The following is a 14,755-nucleotide window of genomic DNA, read 5'->3' on the forward strand; positions in this document are numbered from 1 at the left end:
TAACTGTGAGAGCTTCAGCTTGCTACTTTCTGTTCAGCTGACCTAGACCACACTGATAAAATCTTATCCAGTTAGGATGTACAGAGTATCCTTGATGTACTGCAGTATTGCTCATGAAGGCTAAGAATTGATACAACCTGGAGCCCTACCACCCTCAGGAAGGATGACTTGCCAACTTCTATCCCTAACTGAGCCAGCCTCCTTGTTCCTAAATACTAGGTGCTGTGGATATCCTAACATCTGGCAACTAGCAAGGGACTGGCCATTTCCCCCCGCCCCCCACCCCAAGGCTCATACTTGGCCAGTAATTTCCGAGCAAGATCAGTGTGGTCACTTGCTGAGGTGTAGCGTGAATAGTAGAGAGAGTAGGGGATTTGGACTCAGTGAATCAGGATCAAAGTCATGGCTTTATAACCCCGTAGTTAATGACTTAGAACAAATCACCTTCCCTGTCTCAGCTTTACTTCTGTTTCCTATTAAGAGTAGATATTGCCTGCCCTGAGCTTTTCCTAAGATAAGATAGGATTCATAAAATGCACAAAAGTATACTCCTTTCCTGTTACAAAAAAATATGTAATTACTACAGAAAATTCAAAAAGCAAAATGCACTTTATTACTATGTTTATTATGTCCTTCCTGTATTTTCTGTGCATAATAGGTGTGTATGTGTATGTATGTGCATGTATACATAACATGTGTGTATTTAACATACATTTAAATGTGCTGAACTCTCCATGCAGTTTTGCGATTTGATTTTTTATTGGTTGTGAAAATTATGTATAATTTAGTATATTACATATATTATGTTATATATATAATATAATAATACTTTAAATTCTTTTCTACAACTTTAAGTGTAGTGGCTGCTCTGTATGGATGAATATAGCATTATTTATTTAACCAATGTCTGCTTTTTGCATGGATGAAGGTTGCCACAGTCCCTACACAAAATAATTTTATAGCTCCTAGAAGTGGACTTGCTTGATCATGAGGAATCCACATCTTTAAAGCAGTTGATACATATTGACATACTGCCTTCTAAAAGAGTTTACCAATTTATAATCCCAATAGATGAGAATGGTGTTCTTGCTACACCCTTTGCTAGCACTGCAAATTCTTACTTTTTAAAGTTTATGCTAATTTAAAAGGTATAAAATGACATCATTGCTTTAATTTGAACTTCCTTGAATATTACCAATTATTTATAATTGCATTACATAAGTGTATATATGTACCTGCATGTATACATATATAGGTAATAATATATGGATATGAGTGTATGTACCATTTATATTTCTCCTTCAGTGAGTTGATTATAACCTTTACCCATTTTTAGGGGTATTTATCTTAATGATTTGTAAGAACTCTTTATAAATGCAATTATGTAATTCATTAATATAATAATTATACATACATAAATTTATATGTGTATATGCATATATGCAACATATATGTATGTATATATGTGTGTGAGTATATATATATGTGTGTGTGTATATATATATATAAAACATAGAAGAAATATAACGATAAAACATAGAGGAAATATAGTTATATTTGAACTGATTGGGGCTTTTACCCATTTTTAGATTTTTTTTAAGATTTAACTATCTTGCTGACTTTTAGGAGATCTTTACATTTTACGGTTTTGAGTCCTACAGCTTGTATTCGTCAAATATACTTCCTGGATTATTATTTGCCTTTTAGTTTTAGTGGATTTAAATCTATGAATGTTTTCCTTTGTGGTCTTATCTTGGAACCAGCAAAAAGACATTCTTTCCAAGATCAAGTTACTTCCCCCCTTTTTAAAAATATAGTTAACTCTTTCATATTCTGGAATTTATTTAAAGAATTTAACTCTTCCCCAAAATGAGTACTAATTTTCCTGAAACAATTACCCTGAGTAACCTAATATTTCCATGATGATTTGACATGCCACCTGAATCCTAAGAGTCCTTTGATGGCAAAGCTACAGAAACTGACAAAGCCATAGCCATTTATTGCAAAGATGGCAGGTTCTGTAGAAAAACCAAGAGGTCTAAAGCTTAGACTTGGAAACTGGCTGGTTCTCTGTGGATGCAGAAGTGGGGGCCAGAGTAGGGGGCCTGCTGCAGGAACCCTCAACTCCCCAGGGTATTGTTCTGCAGAAGTAAACAATTCCAGTGGTTTTTTTTATTAATTAATTTATTCATTTATTTGACAGACAGATATCACAAGTAGGCAGAGAGGCAGGCAGAGAGAGAGAGAGAGAGGAGGAAGCAGGCTCCCTGCTCAGCAGAGTGCCTGATGCGGGGCTCGATCCCAGGACCCTGGGACCATCACCTGAGCCGAAGGCAGAGGATTTAACCCACTGAGCCACCCAGGGGCCCCTCCAGTGGTTTTTAATCTCAGCTCATTTGCTCTAGAGTGAGAACCTAGAGAGAGAGCATTTAATTGGTCGGGGCAAGACAGATAGCTACTTAACTGTCCTGCCACACTGAATCCAAGGCGATTCAAGAGATAATCCTCAAAAACAAAGTTAGGTATTATTAGGAAGGGTTGAGGTAGGAGGAGGCAAAAATGTTTGGTGATTGAAAAACAACCAATATCTACTCTAGCTGTACATCTAGACTGATGTACACATGCAGACTGATGCTTACTTATGTCTATTTGCCTATGACTGAACTTTTCATTCTCCCCCCCCTTCTAGGTTTGTTATTTTTATATTCCAGAGCTGTATTACTTTAATTACTTTAACTGTGTGTGTGTGTGTGTGTGTGTGTGTGTGTGTGTATGGAGAGGGAAATGTTTTATATATATATATATAAATATAATATTTACATATATATATCTTTATATGTACATATATAAAGAGAGTCTATATGTATATATATTTATATGTATTTTATATTATATATATATATATATATATATTTTTTTTTTTTTTTACAACTGGTAGGACAAGCCTTATCCACACCCCCATTCCAGATTTTTTTTTAAGATTTTATTTATTTGAGTGAGAGAGAGAGTGAGTTGGAGGGGGAGAGAATCTGAAGCAGACTCCACTCTGACCACAGAGCCCCACATGGGGCTTGATCCTACAACCATAAGATCATGACGTGAGCTGAAACTAGGAATAAGAAGTTTCACCATCTGAGCCACACAGGCAGCCCCCATTCCAAACTTTAATCTACTTTTAAAAAATATAGAAGCTTAGTTTTCCAGAATAGTTTAAAATTTGGTGGTGGGGGGGTTTGTCAAGACTCAAAAGGAATAGATTTGAGAGTTGAACTGGAATCACATTAAAATTACAGATTGCCTTGGGAGAGAGTTGATGGGTTAACAATAGCATGTTTTCCCATTCAGGAGCATTGTTTGTGTTTTAGTTTCTCCAAATTGTTCTTGTAAATCCTTCAGTGCAGTTTTTGTTTTCCTTTATGTTATCTAGTACATTTCCATATCTGTATGTGTGTTTCTCTTTTTCCTATGCATAATTAAAAATTAACTCATATTCTCTCGTATATATATATTTTTCTATTCCAAACTCCCACCCCCTTCCAGGAATTTTTTGGAAGCCAGACATTTTGTACATTTATTTTGCATATTATCATTTTTACATACATGGGGAGTCTATGCGATACATCATTATTTAGGTGGCTTTTGTCAGCCAGCCCTGTGGCTTGGCAACATTTATGTGACAGCACTTGGAGATCTGCCCAGCTGTTAAATAAAGAGCAGCAGAGAATTCCACTGGATGGATGGATGCAGGATAATTTATTTAACCACCACTTAATGAAGGACAGGTTAGGGATGTTTCTAGTGTTCTGCTAAAACAAACATGGCAGAGAAGATTACCTACCCTCTGTGCACATTAATTACTCAGCCAATAGAATAGCTAGGGCTACTGCTGTGGGAACTGACCTGAGTGTAAAGGGAACAGTGGCCAACCAGAGAAGAAGGTACATGTAGACCTAGAGAAAAAATTACTAAGAGTGTCCTTTCAGTCAAAATCAGAGTGCACTTTAAATTTAGAATGTTATTCCTAAATTAACTTCCAAAGATAGGACACCAGACTCTCACCAACAGGACTCAATTATCCAGACCCATGCAAACTTCTGTGTGTCATCAGAATTATATGTGGTCTTTGCCAATCTGCATTTCTTTAGTTAAAAGTGAAGTTAAGCATCTTCTACGTTTGTTTGGAAGGGATTTCTTTATTTGCTAATTGCCAGTTCATTTTTGTTGTCTATTTCTCTTTGAGGTTGTTGCTATTCATAATTGATTTATAAATGCACTTCCTCTATTAAGGAATCTGCTCACGGTCATATGTGTAACAGATACATATTTTTCATAGTTTGTCATTCATTTTTTTACTTTTTTCAGTATTCTTTCTTGTGTGGAAATTTCATAAACTCAAATTGCTTTACTCGTGTATATTTAAATCATATTTATATGATTTCTGGCTTATATGTTTTACCTAGAAAAGCATTTCCCCCTCCAAAATTATACAAAGTTTTCCCATTTTGCTCCCAGAATTTTAGGGCTTAATTTTTTAATATTTATGTATTTCATAGATCTTGCATTTATTTTGCTATAAATACCATTATGTTTTTACAGTTTTAAAAAATACACATGCAGACCATACATATTTCTTTTAAAGTTTAGTGCTAGATATTTTAAATAACTTGTTGCTCTGATGGGTGCATTTTTAAAAATTATTATTTTATATTGCAAGAGGTCCCTAGTGATATGTAAGACATTCAGTGATTTTTTATTATTTATATTTAATAGTATATGCCATTGAATGTACAATTAAGTCTTTTATTTATAGTCTGTCAGGAAAAGTAATTATAATATTGTCTCTGCTTTCCAGTGTTTGTACTTGTTATCCCAACTCATTATTTTGTCTAAAATTATCAAAATAACATTAGATATTAATGGTGTTTCATTGTCTACTTTTTGTTGCTGAATATAATTATTTACTTCAAATATGATGGTAAGAGATGGTTTCAAATAGCCATTTTGTAATGTTAAGGTGATGATGTTCTATTCATATTTTACTAAGAGCCCTTTAAAAAAAAATTGAAGTTAAGTTTTATCAAGTTTTATTGGACATCTGTTAAGATTATATATTTTTATTTTGATGTATTGGTATGATAAATTATATTAATAGATTCTCAAAATTAAGAAACATGGAACATAATTAGAATGAAATCCCCATAATCTTTGAAAATACTACTAGATTCTATCTGCTGATATTTATGATTTTTCATATTCATAAATGCAATTAATTTATAGTTTTCATTTTTCTCCTACCCTTCCATACTTTGTTTCTGGAGTATAGCAATTTCATAATTTAATTTTTCAATTTCAGATTTTCATAATTTCACTTATGAATTTCAACCATTCCATTTAGTTGAATAAATGAAATCTAAGGAATTTTCCATTACTTGATGGATATTGACACCTAAATGTATAATTCCCTAGTCCAGCACTATTTTATCAAATAGTTATTTGACATAGTTTTCTTTTCCAGCTTTTTTCTATTTCTTTCTAAGCTTTTGACAATTCTGTATTATTAACATTTTTTTCATTATATTGGCCTTTACATATTTATTAATATGAAGTAATGCATTGAATTGTCTTAAAAATACCTATGCTAACATTATGTTATTTATTTTATTTGCATTCATACTGCTTTATATTGTCTATTTTGCTTCCTTTCTTTTGTATTTTTCCAGAAATGCAACTATTTTATTTATTTGATGCTTCAAACTATCAAAGAAATAGGTCCATTGAAAAATTTCAAAACTACAGAAGTATAAAAAGTCCTCTTTAATACCTTAGGTCAGCATGTACCTTTATGGAAATTTCTGTTTGTAAAATTGAGAAATAGCCTCATATCTAGTCTGTCTTTTGGATTCCTGCATTAGATTCTATGGATGCAATTTGTATACATTATTTAACAGGCCCCCAACTGCAAGGCACTTACATGGTCTCTAACTTCTAATGTCATAAATAATGCTGGAACTCATTGTCTTACAAATAAATCTGGGGACAAGTCTGTGTGTATTTATGTTGGACATTTTCTCAGATTTGGACTGATGGCCCGAAGGGTGAATGCATTACAATTTTTTATAGATACTGCCTTCCAGAAAGGGTTATATTAAAAAATGAAAATGTTTGCCAGTCTGAAGGACAAAGAATGAAATCTCATTATTTTAATTTGCATACCCTGGTTATCAGGGAGATTGAGCTTTTTTTTCATAGAAGAAGAATTGAACATATAGGTAGATATCTTTGGAAAGAATTGAGATCTGTGTAAAGATCAAGTCTTCTTATCCAGAAAGGGATTCTTTCACTCCTGTTTTCAGGTCTTTCATGTCTTGAAGGAAGTCTTACAACTTCCTTCATAAAGAGCTTAAGCATTTTATATTAACTTTTTTTCTAGTTTTTTTTTTCAGTTTTTGATGCTAATGTTGAGGGTATTTTTCTTTATTATTTTTTATAGTTGCTTATTGCTGTAATATAGGAAAATTATTGATTTTTTAAAAAATTAAACTTTTCATTTTGAGATAATCATGGGTTTGGAAACAGTTGCAAGAAATTATATGGAGAGATCTGTGTAGCTTTTCCCAGTTTCCCCCATTGCTAACATGTTACTGGGTTACTTTACACTGTTAACAGTCAAGATGCAGAACGTTCCTACCACCATAAAGGTCCCTCATGTTGTTTTCATGACCATACTTCCCTTCCACCCCAACTCCCTTCTTAACCACGGGCAACCACTAGTCCCTTAGAATACTCCGTTTCTATTACTTTCTTTTTTTTTTTTTTTTTTTTTTTTTTTTAGTTTTCAAAATGTTACATAAGTGGAATCGTACAATATGTAACCTTTTGGAATTGGCTCTTTTCACTCAGCATAATCCGTAACCTTTTGGAATTGGCTCTTTTCACTCAGCATAATCCTCTGGAGATTCATTCAGGTTGCTGCTACATACCAGGAGTTTCTTCCTATTTCCTCTGTGGAGCAGGATTCCACTGTAGGGATATACTACAGTTGGCTTAACCATTTTTAACCATTTACCTGTGGGAGGACGTCTGCACTTATTCCATTTTCTGACTATCACAAATAAAGCTTCTGTGAACATTGACGTAAAGGTTTTGTGTGGACATAATTTATTTCTTTGAGATAAATGCCCAGGAGTACAATTGCTGGGTTGTACGACAGACACCTGTTTAATTTTTTTGAGACCTGCCATGCTGTTTTCTGGGTTGTCAATATCATTTTACTTTCCCGCCAGTAGTGTACGAGAGCTCCAGTTTCTCTGCATCCTCACCAGCATTGGAGGTTGTCACCTATTTTCACTTGAGCCATTCTCATGCTTTGGAGTGATGTCTTGTGATTTTAATTTGTGCTTCCCTGATGAATAACAGTGGCAAACAGCTTTTCCTTTGTTTCATTGCCGTCTGTATATCCTCTTCGGTGTAGTGTCTGGTCACATCTCATATCTTTTACCCATTTTTTTATGCTGTTGAGATTTAGGATTTCTTTACATTCTAGATACTAGTCCTTCATTGAAGATGGACTTTGCAAATGTTTAACCCAGTTTACAGTTTGCCTTTTCATCCTCTTAATGGGGTCTTTGGCAGAGCAAAAGTTTTTAATTTTGATGAAGTCTAATTTATCAATTTTTGCTTTTATGGATCATGCTTTGGGTGTTAAGTGTAAGAATTCTTTACCTACCTATTATTAATTTAGCTATCCTATTAATGGTTTTCTCCTGGGTGAGGACAAGAGTTGGCACTTCCCCAGCCTCCATGGGCCTCCACTGGTACCTGCCTGGCTGGGAAGGGTGGGAATGCCTCATCACTGATCCCCAGGTGGCTTATATTGACATGGGGTGGGGAGGTGGCCTCATGATTGCTATGTGGTGACCACTTGACCTGAGGGAGGAGAGATGGCACCTCCTATTGCCCAATGAGGTGGAAGCCCAAGCTCTCCATGTGGTCTCCCTCAACATCGTGGGAGTTGGGGGTGGCTGGGGGTGGGTGCTCTCTGTCTTCATCTCCAGCTACAGGATCCATGAGGCAAAAAGAAAACCCAGGAAACTCATTGCTTTTCCCTTCCCTGGGTTCTGAGGTTCCTAACCAGTCTGTCTTTATACTTTCTAGTCTTTTGATATACATTTGATACATAACATCCAGGGTTTTCCTAGTTGTACTTAGAGGGATAGAAAAAGATTCACCTCTCTTTCCAGAAGGAGAAATGCTATTAATTTTTGTTTGTTTTCTAGAACTTCTTTATTCAATCTAAAAGTTTTTCCAGGGTATCTTTTTTTGTCCATATGGACTGCCCTGTAGCTGTGAAAGTAAGAGTGTTGTCCCTTTATGATGTATATTTACAGCTTGTGTATTTTTTCTTGGCTTTTTACACTGATGCAGTTTTCAGTTGGCATTCAGTAGCCTGCAATGAAGTAGGCTTGTAATCTGACCATGGAGCTCCTCCAGGGGAGGAGACAGAGCAGAGGGAAGGGAAAGAATCTTCCCATCATCAGGAGGCTCAGCAGCTTCCCTTGCCCATCATCTTCCAAGCTGTGTACTGCTATCCCAGAAGTTCAGGTTCTACTCTGACACTAAGAAGCCTTTTTTAATAATATAATAATATATAATATAATAATAAAATATATAATGTAATGTGATATAATATAATAATATATAATAATATATAAAATATAATTTTTATAAAAATATAATTTTTATAAGAATATAATTTTTATATAATAATATATACAATATAATTTTTATAACATGTTTGTAGCCAGAAGCCAAGTCCTGCCTACCAATGCAGAGCTTTCCTGATCAGTTGGACTCCTGCAAGGGCGAATGAGGCAGACAGAGCATTTCCACCTCGATCTATAGTGTCCAAGAAAGCAGGGACTAAATAAGTTTGAATTTACAGGTTACTGTCCCAGGGAAATCTGGATCAGACCAAACCCTGTGTCATCTGTTAATTCCCAATCCCAATGAGGATTTACGAGGGGAAAAGTTTGACTAATAAAAGAGACCTTTTTAATACCACATTTTTTGGCTGACTTTCAAGCTGGTTCAAAGTGAATGGGGTTGACCCAAGGAGTCACCATTTAGCCTAATGTTTGCTGTCAGCTTACGAGAAAGTTGCCCTTAATAACTCACGGCACTTCCATCTTGCCTGGCTCTCTAAGATTTTTATTTTAATCAAGAATGCATGTAAATTTTATCATCATCTTTCAACATCTGTGAAGCTGATCATACAGCTTTCCCCTTTTAGTTTATTAATGTCGTGATTTGCATTAATAGATTTCCTAATGCTGAACCAGCTTTGCATTATGGAAATAGGCCCTCCTCGGTCCGGGGCGCTTCTGAGGCATACATATTATGTGGCTTTCAAATTGCTAATATTTTATTGAAGCGTTGTATGCCTAAATTCATACTTGAGATTGACCCAAAATTTACTTTTAGCCACAGCCTTGTCCAGTTTTTGAATTGGAATCATTTGGCCTGCCTGGAATGAACTTGGAAGCATGTGGTTTAATCTGTGTCCTGAAACCATTGAAATAACCTAGGAATTATGCCAGTTTGTTACATTTTGGGGAGTGGAGATTTGACTTCTTTTAAATATTTTTATAGGCTCATTGTGTTATTTATGTTGTTTGTTGTAATTTTTGTTAATATGTATCTTTCTAAAATTGTGTATTTCATCTGTTGTATTGTTAGAAATCTAAAGGTCATGTTCTTTTCTAATTAAAAGATAAATTTTTAGCAAATCTGTAGACATAGCAAGTAGATTCATGGTTGCCTAGGGCTGGAAGGCGTGAAGGAAAATGGGGACATTGGCAGAGTTTAAGGTGTATTTTTGGAGTGATAAAAATGTCCTAAAATTGACTGTGGCTCTACAGCTCCGTCAAGATACTAAACACTAATGAATTGTCAGCTTTACGTAAGTAGGTGAATAGTATGTGGTTTATACCTCAGCAAGGCTGTTATCATTTTAAAAATCTTTTGGTTGATGTCTTCTCTGATTTTTTTTTTTAAGATTTTATTTATTTATTTGACAGAGAGAGATCACAAGTAGGCAGAGAGGCAGGCAGAGAGAGAGGAGGAAGCCGGCTCCCCACTGAGCAGAGAGCCCGATGTGGGGCTCAATCCCAGGACCCTGAGATCATGACCTGAGCCAAAGGCAGAGGCTTAACGCACTGAGCCACCTAGGCACCCCTCTTCTCTGATTTCTAAAGCTAAAATGTTTCCTCTCCTTTGATTCAAAGTTTATCTTTTTTAAAAATTGTTTTCCCTCAAAGAACCAGCTGCTAGTTTTCTTAAGATTACTCTTTTGAGTTGTTTTGTTGACCGTGCTTTATTTTATTAACCTCTTCTACTTTCCCAAAGAATAATTTGTTCATTTGCTCCCTTTCATAGTTGAGACACAAAGGTACACAGTGGTGTCATCGAGTCTCACTGAATAACAATGAAATTAGAACTTTAATTTTGCCTTGCTGTTTAAGCATTCATTAAATTTATGTTCCTAACTTTCTAGGTACCTGGACATTTTTTTTTCCTCTGTTATCCTTTTACTGTTAACTTCTAATACTACGGCATGAGAGTGTGTGTCTTCTAACTATGTGTGTGTGTGTGTCTGGGTATTTTCCCGGTGTGTTGGATTCAAATCCATTCATAAATTTTTGTATGAAGAGCTTCTTAAAGTATAAATTCAATCATATGCTTTCCATTGAACGTAAAATGCTGTGCAGAAAGCCCTCCTTGTGGCCTGTGAGTTCTTTGATCTGGCCCCTCCTGCTTCCTGTTCCTTTGGAGCCCTCCTGCCCTGCTCCTCCTCCACGCAGCCTCTTGTGATGTCCTGCCCCAGCTTCCCATTCTTTCTCTAAGCGCCCCCTTCTCTGTCCTGCTACAGCTTCTTGTGGTGGTCCCTAAATCCCCCCACCCTCCCTTAGAGCTTACCCTGGTATGACTCCCTTCCCCACCGCTTCTTAATATGGTGGACCCCCATAGTCCCCATGCTGTCCCTGGGCTTTCCCTCTCCTTCCCCCAGCTTTCCTGGGATGCTCCCCACACTGCTCTGTCCCAGCCAGGGGAGATCCAGGCTCTTTATCCCTTGGGGCTGCTCCTGTGGGCTGTGTCCTCTGCACGGGAGGTTCCTCCTCATCCTCTAGATTCCAGAGTAGGTGGCATGACCACAGAGAGGTCTTCCTGGATCACCCTATCTGAGAGGCCCCCCACCTGTGTTCTTCTTTCCTTAGGGCATTCTCTTTTCCTCCAGAGACTGGCCTCTCTCCCCATCATTTCCTACTTGGCAAGGCAGCAGATGGGAAAACCCACATCTGGGTTCGGTTTGTCATAGGTCCAGGGCCTGGTGCCATTCCTGGCCCAGAGCGCGTGTGAGTGAGTGAGTGAGTGAGTCATCAAGCAGTGAATGTCTCCCGGTTGCTCTTTTCCTAAGAGCCCCCAAGGAAGGTAAAAAAAATCATTTTGGGATTTTAAGTCAACACGCCCTTTTAGGTTAATTACAAGGAAAAGCTTAGGTTAATTACAAGGAAAAGCACTGTTGGTTTTCGAAAGCCTTTTAAAATGCCTCATCACGTTTTGTTTCATTTGACACTGCTTGTACAATAAATGGTGACAGCATCAGACTTTCATTTAAAAATCTTTGGGCCCTTCTTTTTTCAGTTCATCCTGCAGAGTTTCTGGATTTCATTTCACACTTTTCTTGCTTTTTTTAAGGAATGTATTTTTGCATGGAACGGCACTCGCTGCACAATGTTACATTGGTTTCAAGTGTACAACACAGTGATTGACAACTCTGTATGTTGTTTCTTACATCGCTTTTCAATGAAAGCATAACAGAATGCTCTTCAAATGCAGATCATCATAATGTGATGCATTATGTGTGTTGATAAGTGTTTTGTCTTAAATGAAAAGATGCTGTTTTCCTTTTTTAATGTGAAATAAAATATTAATAGTTCTTATTATAGAAGATGTAAGCAATACATAAATTAGGATAAAAATGAAAGTTCTTTTCTCACTCTCTGCCTCCCACTCCCTGCCACCCTGCATGATTACTTTATGACCCATCAAATCTCTTTGTGTGCATATATATTAATGAGCCATCTATGTGTACACGTGTATGCACAGAGAGGTTTTTTATTATAGGTTTTTTTTTTTTGTTTGTTTGTTTGTTTTTAAAGATTTTATTTATTTGACAGAGAGAGAAATCACAAGTAGGCAGAGAGAGAGAAAGAAGCAGGCTCCCGCTGAGCAAAGAGCCTGATGCGGGGCTGGATCCCAGGACACTGAGATCATGACCTGAGCCGAAGGCAGCGGCTTAATCCACTGAACCACCCAGGCGCCACTTATTATAGGTTTTTAAAAAGTTTTTTTATTTATTAGAGAAAGAGAGCAGGAGCATGGGGGGCAGGCACAGAGGAAGAGGGAGAAACAGACTCCCCACTGTGCGAGGAGCTTGATGCAGGGGCTCCATCCTAGGACCCTGGGATCATGACCGGAACCAAAGGCAGACGCTTAATCGACTGAGCTACCAGGCGCCCCTCATATATATATTTTTAAATAAACTTACATACTTTTGTCTCATTTCCCTACTCAATGATATTATTTCACACATTACTGTGGAAATACACAATTGACCCTTGAACAGCATACGTTTGTTTATACATGGATTTTATTTGATAGATTCAGTACTGTAAATGTACTTTCTCTTCCTTGTGATTTTCTTAAGAACATCTTTTCTCTAGCTTATTTTATTATAAGAATACAATATATCATTCATAGAACATACAAAATATGTGTTAATAAACTGTTCCTCTTATTGGTGGGACTTCTGGTCAACAGTAGTAGTAAAGTTTTGGGGAAGTCAAAAGTTCCCCATTTGGAGGATTTGGGGGGGGTATTGGCACCCCTAACACACATGTTGGTCAACTATATCAAGGGGGTCCCTCATTCTTTTAAAGGCAGCTTTGTGCATTGCCCCGTAGTGTGCCGTGTTCATCTGCGCTCAGAGGCAGCAAGTTCATGTCCATTGTTTTGCTATCACAGATGTGACCAGAATGAACTGCATTTTTTTTCCTTGTTTTTGGTAAATTTAAACATAGTCAGGTACACATTTTTTTTAAGAAGAAGACAAACAATCTCTGTTTCCTCTGTTTCCTATTCAGTATTCCTATTTTTCCTATTCAGTATTGCCACAGAAACTAGAAATTTAAGTGGAAGAGTTCATAAAAAGTATATTTTTACTCATTTTAATATGTATTTAGGTATAAGCTTGAAATGTGCTCTTTGATATTTTTATGCAAAGCTAGTACTAATTGTTATGCGATGATTGCTTTCTTGAGCACTTGCTATGTTGAAGGCACTGCTCTGAGCACATTATATATGTTCATTCATTTTCTCCTGACAGCTGTGAAGAGGGGACAGGTGCTATTTAATTTCCACTTTACAGGTAAGGAAATTGAGACCTTGGGAGTTAAGTCATAGAGCTAGCAGGCGCTGGCATCAGTCATCCTGTGCTCGTAACCACGGGCAAATCATGAAAACAGTTCTTTTTTTTTTACATAGCATTTTAACTTTAGAATAGTACTTATAGTTAAAAATGAAAAAGGATAAGAAACAACAGACAGTGGAAGTAAAGAATATGCCTCCTTTAATTTTGGTCATAGTCAGTCATTGAAAACATGGGAAATCCTTTCCTGTACAGAGAAGAATTTCAAGGAACCTAAACCATAACTTATATGTCAGGGCAAAGAAAAGTGAAAGCAGTGTGTAGTTTCGTAAGAAATGGGAGCTCTTCTCCAGCCACATCAAGCATGTATCTTTCCCTGTAAGTAAACAGTAACATGAGTATGTTGTGTTCACCCAGGACTACACCACCGTTTTTCTGACCTTAAGTCCTTTTTTTTTTTTTTTTTTTTTTTTAAGATTTTTTTTTTTTTATTTATTTGACAGAACACAAGTAGGCAGAGAGGCAGGCAGAGAGAGAGGAGGAAGCAGGCTCCCTGCTGAGCAGAGAGCCCGATGCGGGACTCGATCCCAGGACCTTGAGATCATGACCTGAGCCGAAGGCAGCGGCTTAACCCACTGAGCCACCCAGGCGCCCTGACCTTAAGTCCTTTTTAATTAGATTCATCACACTGCAGAGACAGTGCGATCTATCCTTGTCAGCTGGAGAGCCTGGCTATCCCTGATCCTGCTGTGCCTGTTATCTGCACACTAATTGGACATCTCTGCCCAGGTTTTGTGTTATGTACCTTTAACCCCAAGAACAAAGTAAAATGTTGGCCTCAGGAGCTATGACACCTGTGCAATTGTTTTGATGGGAAGCAGATCACTACCTTCTTCTTCCTTGTATGTTTGTATTTCTCTTTGGAGAGCTTGATTTCAGGCTCCCCCTCATGTGTGCCTCCCAGGTATGATGCATGATTTCTGGTGGGTGAAGCCAGACGACAACCTCTTTTTCTTAAAGTAATGAGCAAAGAATATTTCACAGAACCCAGGAGAACAGGGGATGAAAGAAAAGCATTTCATAGCAAAGGCAGAAGGCATGATGTATTTGAGAATTATAATTTCCACCTTATCCTACTTCTAAGTCCACCTAGGAGATACAGAAGGGATAATGATTGTCCTAGGAACTGATTCCTTCATTTGGATGCAGAAGTAGCTCCTGAAGGAAGGGTATGCTGGATGTTACTAAAGCACATGAAGCAAAAACTGA

At 37.0% G+C, this 14,755-nt stretch overlaps 1 protein-coding gene across 3 annotated transcripts in view; it reads left to right on the forward strand.

Annotated features, from left to right (window-relative positions):
* ENTREP2 (endosomal transmembrane epsin interactor 2) overlaps positions 1–14,755 on the forward strand; it is a 499,108-nt gene that overhangs the window by 374,524 nt on the left and 109,829 nt on the right. The gene's annotated exons all lie outside the window — the stretch shown is intronic.

This window comes from Mustela lutreola, chromosome 7, assembly GCF_030435805.1.
Source record: "Mustela lutreola isolate mMusLut2 chromosome 7, mMusLut2.pri, whole genome shotgun sequence".
In the NCBI taxonomy this organism is placed as follows: Eukaryota; Metazoa; Chordata; class Mammalia; order Carnivora; family Mustelidae; genus Mustela; species Mustela lutreola.